The 7,603-nt window shown below is 40.9% G+C and overlaps 1 non-coding gene across 1 annotated transcript; it reads left to right on the top strand.

Moving 5' to 3' along the window:
• Window positions 1-1,061: 1,061 nt before the first annotated feature.
• LOC140087560 (U6 spliceosomal RNA) lies at window positions 1,062-1,171 on the top strand. Its single transcript, XR_011850013.1, has one exon. It is a non-coding gene; the product is annotated as a U6 spliceosomal RNA (small nuclear RNA).
• Window positions 1,172-7,603: the final 6,432 nt, after the last annotated feature.

A 7,603-nucleotide genomic window follows, 5' to 3' on the forward strand; every position in this document is an offset into this window, starting at 1 on the left:
GCATCAGTATGGGAAAGAAAGGTGATTTGAGTGCCTTTGAACGTGGCATGGTTGTTGGTGCCAGAAGGGCTGGTCTGAGTATTTCAGAAACTGCTGATCTACTAGGATTTTCACGCACAACCATCTCTAGGGTTTACAGAGAATGGTCCGAAAAAAAAAGAAAAAACATCCAATGAGCGTCAGTTCTGTGGGCGGAAATGCCTTGTTGATGCCAGAGGTCAGAGGAGAATGGGCAGACTGGTTCAAGCTGATAGAAAGGCAACAGTGACTCAAATCGCCACCTGTTACAACCAAGGTAGGCAGAAGGGCATCTCTGAACGCACAGTACGTCGAACTTTGAGGCAGATGGGCTACAGCAGCAGAAGACCACAACGGGTGCCACTCCTTTCAGCTAAGAACAGGAAACGGAGGATACAATTTGCACAAGCTCATCGAAATTGGACAGTAGAAGATTGGAAAAACGTTGCCTGGTCTGATGAGTCTCGATTTCTGCTGCGACATTCGGATGGTAGGGTCAGAATTTGGCATCAACAACATGAAAGCATGGATCCATCCTGCCTTGTATCAACGGTTCAGGCTGGTGGTGGTGGTGTCATGGTGTGAGGAATATTTTCTTGGCACTCTTTCGGCCCCTTGGTACCAATTGAGCATCGTTGCAACACCACAGCCTACCTGAGTATTGTTGCTGACCATGTCCATCCCTTTATGACCACAATGTACCCAACATCTGATGGCTACTTTCAGCAGGATAATGTGCCATGTCATAAAGCTGGAATCATCTCAGACTGGTTTCTTGAACATGACAATGAGTTCACTGTACTCAAATGGCCTCCACAGTCACCAGATCTCAATCCAATAGAGCATCTTTGGGATGTGGTGGAACGGGAGATTCGCATCATGGATGTTCAGCCGACAAATCTGCGGCAACTGTGTGATGCCATCATGTCAATATGGACCAAAATCTCTGAGGAATGCTTCCAGCACCTTGTTGAATCTATGCCACGAAGAATTGAGGCAGTTCTGAAGGCAAAAGGGGGTCCAACCCGTTACTAGCATGGTGTACCTAATAAAGTGGTCGGTGAGTATATATATATATGGAACGATACAGAGAAGATTAGCATGGCCCCTGCGCAAGGATGACACGCAAATTCGTGAAGCGTTCCATATTTTACAGCATTGATGAGGAAAAAGCTTTAATCTATATATATATACACTCACCGGCCACTTTATTAGGTACATCATGCTAGTAACGGGTTGGACCCCCTTTTGCCTTCAGAACTGCCTCAATTCTTCGTGGCATAGATTCAACAAGGTGCTGGAAGCATTCCTCAGAGATTTTGGTCCATATTGACATGATGGCATCAAACAGTTGCCGCAGATTTGTCGGCTGCACATCCATGATGCGAATCTCCCGTTCCACCACATCCCAAAGATGCTCTATTGGATTGAGATCTGGTGACTGTGGAGGCCATTTGAGTACAGTGAACTCATTGTCATGTTCAGGAACCAGTCTAAAATGATTCCAGCTTTATGACATGGCACATTATCCTGCTGAAAGTAGCCATCAGATGTTGGGTACATTGTGGTCATAAAGGGATGGACATGGTCAGCAACAATACTCAGGTAGGCTGTGGCGTTGCAACGATGCTCAATTGGTACCAAGGGGCCGAAAGAGTGCCAAGAAAATATTCCTCACACCATGACACCACCAGCCTGAACCGTTGATACAAGGCAGGAGGCGATTTGAGTCACTGTTGCCTTTCTATCAGCTCGAACCAGCCTGCCCATTCTCCTCTGACCTCTGGCATCAACAAGGCATTTCCGCCCACAGAACTGACGCTCACTGGATGTTTTTTCTTTTTCGGACCATTCTCTGTAAACCCTAGAGATGATTGTGCGTGAAAATCCCAGTAGATCAGCAGTTTCTGAAATACTCAGACCAGCCCTTCTGGCACCAACAACCATGCCACGTTCAAAGGCACTCAAATCACCTTTCTTCCCCATACTGATGCTCGGTTTGAACTGCAGGAGATTGTCTTGACCATGTCTACATGCCTATATGCACTGAGTTGCCCCCATGTGATTGGCAAATTAGAAATTAAGTGTTAACGAGCAGTTGGACAGGTGTACCTAATAAAGTGGCCGGTGAGTGTATATATATATATATATATATATATATATATATATATATATATATACAGGCAGTCCCCTACTTAAGAACACCTGACACACATACGACCCCCAGTTACAAACAGACCTCTGGATGTTGGGGATTTATTGTACTTTAGTCCTAGACTACAATAAACAGCTATAACAGTTATCACAGGTGTCTATAATGAAGCTTTATTGTTACTCCTGGATCTAATGACAATCCAACATTTTTAAAATCCAACTGTCACAGAGACCAAAACCAATTTGGCTGGGGTTACAATTATAAAGTATACAGTTCCGACTTACATACAAATTCAACTTAAGAACAAACCTACAGACCGTATCTTATGTATGTATGTATGTAACCCGGGGACTGCCTGTAGATGTATGGTCAATCAGGCATAACAGCAGTGGATGCAAACTACTTTAAAAAGATTCATTTTTTCATTATTTTCACTGACTCCGAATCTTTGCATCCTTTGTTAAGCTCTGATTCACATGCAGTTGTAATTTTTTTTCTCTGGCCCCCACTGTTTCATTTATGTAATTTTCAGGACCCAATATACTAGTAGGGCTCCCTATTACTAGGTGGGAGGTGTAAGCAACTGGCTAAGCCTAACTAGCATATTGGGTGCCAAAGGTAATGGCATTGATTCTCCGGAATATTATTCTAAAAATATTTTATTTATTTGTTGTATTTTATTTATTCTGGATTTTGTTAGGGAAATGGCAGCATACATAAAAAACACCTACCAATACATACTTAAAGACCTACCTTCAACACCACTTCATACATTTTTTACATCTGCAGCATCAATGGAATGGGCAATGGGCTATGTAGCAGTAAGTGCTGGGGGTAGATAGAGATATATACACTAAAAGACAATGCAGATCTCTACCAACTACTTTAATGTCTAACTCCACTGCTTAGTTCTGCTGTACAATGTCCTTCATTCTGCTGCTAGTTATGAAAGTGATACAGTATATTATCGAGAAAGACACCAAAACATTTCTAAGGGATTAAAGGGGTGTTTCTTGCTAACATATTTCTTTCATAACTCTACCTGTTGATAACTATGAGAAGTAACTAATCAAATCCTGGCCCCTCACTAGAACACTGTAGTCCACAGATATGTAAATATGATAATGTACAGTTTTCCATCACCGATCTTGTCTGTAAAATGCCTTAAATGACACCTCTGACTATCTGTTGAAGTTTTATGCTATTAAAAGCCTGTAAAAATGATGATGAATATAATTGCTATACTAGATGATCAGAAACTTTACAATACAGGCAGTCCCCTACTTAAGGACACCCGACCCCTAGTTACAGACGGACCCCTCTGCCCACTGTGACCTCTGGTGAAGCTCTCTGAATGCTTTACTATAGTCCCAGGCTGCAATGATCAGCTGTAAGATGTCTGTAATGAAGCTTTATTGATAATCCTTGATCCCATTACAGGAAAACATTTTGAAACTCCAATTGTCACTGGGGCAAAAAAATGTGTCTGGAGCTACAATTATAAAATATACAGTTTTTAACTTACATACAAATTCAACTCAAAAATAAACCTATGGAACCTATCCTGTACGTAACCCGGGGACTGCCTGTATTATAATGTATTGATTAAAAGTACCACCGTATGTCAAGCCTTATTAATTTCACATTACATTAAAGTATTTGACCACACAAAAACTTTCCAGACACTACAAATATGTTCTTTTCATCTAGTTGTTGTCAGTTTCATTTTCCACATGAAATCTAGTGATATAAGTACTACTAATATTACATTCTCCTGTCAGATTCCCCTCATTCAAATAAGATGTACAGAAAATAAGATATACAGAAAATAAAATATACAAAATATAAAATATACAAAATGGGTGCAGAATGATGGTGTTTTTTTCTTTCTGCTCCTATGCATTCTGGTAAAGATTGCATATCTTATATGAAATCATTTGAATGACAGCAAAATAGGACTGGAGAATGTAATATTAGTACTAATTATAATCACTAAAATGCATGTGGAAAATGCAGCACAACAACTAGATGAAAAGAAGATATCTGTAGTCCGTGGAAAGATTTTGTGTGTTCAAACACTTTAAAGTAATGTGAAATTATTAAAGCTTGACATATAGTTGTACATTTAATCAATACATTAGATTGTCAGAAATATCATATAAGCCATTTTATAGAGAAGATTGGTGGTGGCCGCCTACACATAATAATCATGTTTACTTCACAGTTTCCACAACTTGCAGAATATAGGGGAGCCTCTCACACACAGTTACAATGGGTCGAATGGGGAGAGAAATTTTTTAACTAGAAACAGCCCATTAATGTTTTGGAGTCTTTCCAGATAAAATACAGTGGGGCACATTTACCAACAACAGTGCAAACTGAATGCAGTTTGCCTGTGTAGTGTGCAGAGGGCACCAGATTTAGGACTTTTTTTGGGATGCACCTTTAACATGGGCTGTGGGACTTTACATGTTAAATCTGGTGCACGGTCCAACTGAGCACCGGAACGGCCACTATTTGGTGCAAACATGATGCCTACTGCAGTCGAGCCGCAAAAGGGTTGTGTGTGACACATGCATAGAGATTATGCCTGTCATATCTCTGCGTATTTTACTACAAACACTCCTGCCGGTTCTGAAAATGTGAACAAAGTAAAAAACATTTAGAATAAAAAGAAGATTGGAAGAGAAGTTATCTATTTGGTTGGCTGGAAAAGCTTGGGTTTTGAGAAGAAATCTTGGAAACCTGCAGAGAAGTTTCATGACCCTTCACCTCTCCAGTCTGGTTAAAAGCAGAGGGTGCACCATGTAATTCAAAATGTCTCCTGCTGTTGCTTTAATCCTGTAGCACCTACTGCTCGTTGTGTTCTTCTATCCTGCTTCATGATCTTGGCATCTGAGACCTACGTGTATGTATCAGTTCCTGAGATTTAAGGGGCCTGCATGGGCATTCAGAGCTCTTCTCTCGTCAATAAGTGCACAACCCTGGGTATGAAAGTCACCTCCTATAGATGGGAGGTGTCTCAGCATCAAGGTGTGTCATATTTCTGTTATCTGAATTAGGCCCCATGCAGCCTTACATATGTCCCCTATAGAAGGCAATGGCTGCACGGAGTGATACAGTGTACCGCTCCATAGACAGGGAAAAGACAGAACAAGTCTTATCTTTCCCCATTTTATGGGCTGTACGACCTGGATCGCTATGGAGAGGGGAGGGCTCATCCTTCCTCCTCTCCATCGCGGCTGACGTATGCCGCCCGTAGCCGTGTGGACATACTTCAGTGTGCATTGCGCCTTACTGTGTGTGACATTAGCTCCATTCTACAACTTTGATTCTGATCTGTGACCCTACATTCTATTCTGTTGATAATCTTGGCTTAATCTGATCCAAATTCATATTTGCCATTCCCAATCTTCAAACTGTATTTTGTCTACTGCCCAATAGAGCATCTTTGGGATGTGGTGGAACGGGAGATTCGCATCATGGATGTGCTGCCTTCCCCACCTACACTTTGTATTCTGGACTTTGTCTGACCATTGCCTACCTCGAATTTTTCTGACTTCTCTATGTGACTTTCGGTGCTTTACACTGGAGCATTCTTTTCTTTTAGAAGGAAAGAGGCCATAGATAACAAATATAAGAAGATTACCTCAGTCACGGGGCCGGGATCTAAGTGTAAGTGTCCCTGGTTTATCATGAAGGATTTTGATCTTTATGTACCAGCAGCATGGTGTAGTCACTTTATGAGCATTTCAGATAAATCTCTCCTGTTCTTAAACCTGTCTTACATAAAATCTGTGGCCTGGATGCAAAAAAATTTTATTTTTTATTAATATGCAAAGGAGTACTTTGGTTCAATGTAGGGAAAGCCGCCATGAGGTCCAGTGCACCCTCTTTGGCGCTCTCTGGTTACAACTCACAAGTTTCTACACAGTGCTTAGCTTCCCTCGTGGAACTTTGCAAGAGGGGGTGCACTGGACATTATGGCCATGTACAATATGCCTTAAAATTCTTATTTGCAAAATAAATATAAAAAAATCTCTGCATCAATAGGAAAGGAAGGGCACTTTACATATAAGGGCACCCTGAACAAGAATACGCCATTTATAAATTAATTTTGTACTGAACTAAGTTCTCCATTGGATGCACTAAATTTAGTGCTTCTAGAGGAAAACTTCTGGTCCAATAAGTATTGTTTCAATATATACTATGACTGGGATATAATCTATTATGAACTGAGCTAGAATAATGTCAGGGGGTCAGTCTTACACCCCATCATTTTGTGTGTAATTTCACTTATTACAATGTCAATTAAAGTAATTTCCGCAACAGATTAACCTGTCATTAAAAATGTGTGTTTTAATTTTGATCCTAACACGGTCTGTAAGGACTGGTGTCATAACATCAGATAGTTAACACATTAATGATATCAAACAGGGAGGCTACTAACTGCCTTAGGCATCATTCACACGGCCGTTGTCGACGTATATATAGGCCATCAAAGTGGGCACGGTGCCGTATGGAGTGATACGGTGCAGTACTGTACCGTCCCGTAGCTGGGATAACGATAGGACGTGTCCTATCTTTCCCTGGAATACGGCGCCGTGCCCATTGTTTCTCTATGGAGGGGGGGGGGGGTAGCTCCTCTCCCTGGCGCTGACATGTGCCCCCTGTACTACGGTACGCCAGGCACATGTTAGTGTGAATGTAGCCTTATAGTAGTCACAAGATTTTTTGTCTCATGGAATTGCCTCGTGAAAAAATTGCTTTAAAAAATTTCTAAAAATACAACAGCTGATGTCCCTCACGTCAGGATATCACAACCCCATACATCTATTGACAGTATCATAAACCATACATAAACATAAACCACACATACACGGAGTTATAGCCAAAGGTCTAATATAGAGAATCGAATTCTGTGGACATTTTATTTTTTTTTTTGGGTTGGTACTAGAAGTCTGACACCGTCTCATTGAAAACTGAAATCTCATTTTTGAGATGATAGGAATGCGAGATCCTCGTGACTGATGCTAGAGAGTCACACGCAGCTCCTGAGCCACCTTGTGGCCACGCTGGGATGATAGAAATCGTTCTCACTCCAGTAAAAATCACTTCATCTGAACACATAAACACTAGAGCCACATGCAATCCGAATATCTGGAATGCAAGTCATGTTTTCTTTTCTTTTTTTTGCTAGAAGATAAAGCAATTACTATAAGAGTAAATGAATGTTAATCTAGTCAATGATCAGCGATACAGTATATCATCCGATTTACAGAGGTTTCTTTTGAATACAATACTCTTCATGGACCATTTATCACAGAAAGAAATTTTTTTATTCTAGCATATATCAGAGAGTCAATGGATCTGTCTATGGCGAGATCAAGCTGAAGCACAAAGCAACAATATGCAAATATACAAGAGATG

The sequence above is a fragment of the Engystomops pustulosus genome, chromosome 1 (genome assembly GCF_040894005.1).
Source record: "Engystomops pustulosus chromosome 1, aEngPut4.maternal, whole genome shotgun sequence".
Taxonomy (NCBI): domain Eukaryota; kingdom Metazoa; phylum Chordata; class Amphibia; order Anura; family Leptodactylidae; genus Engystomops; species Engystomops pustulosus.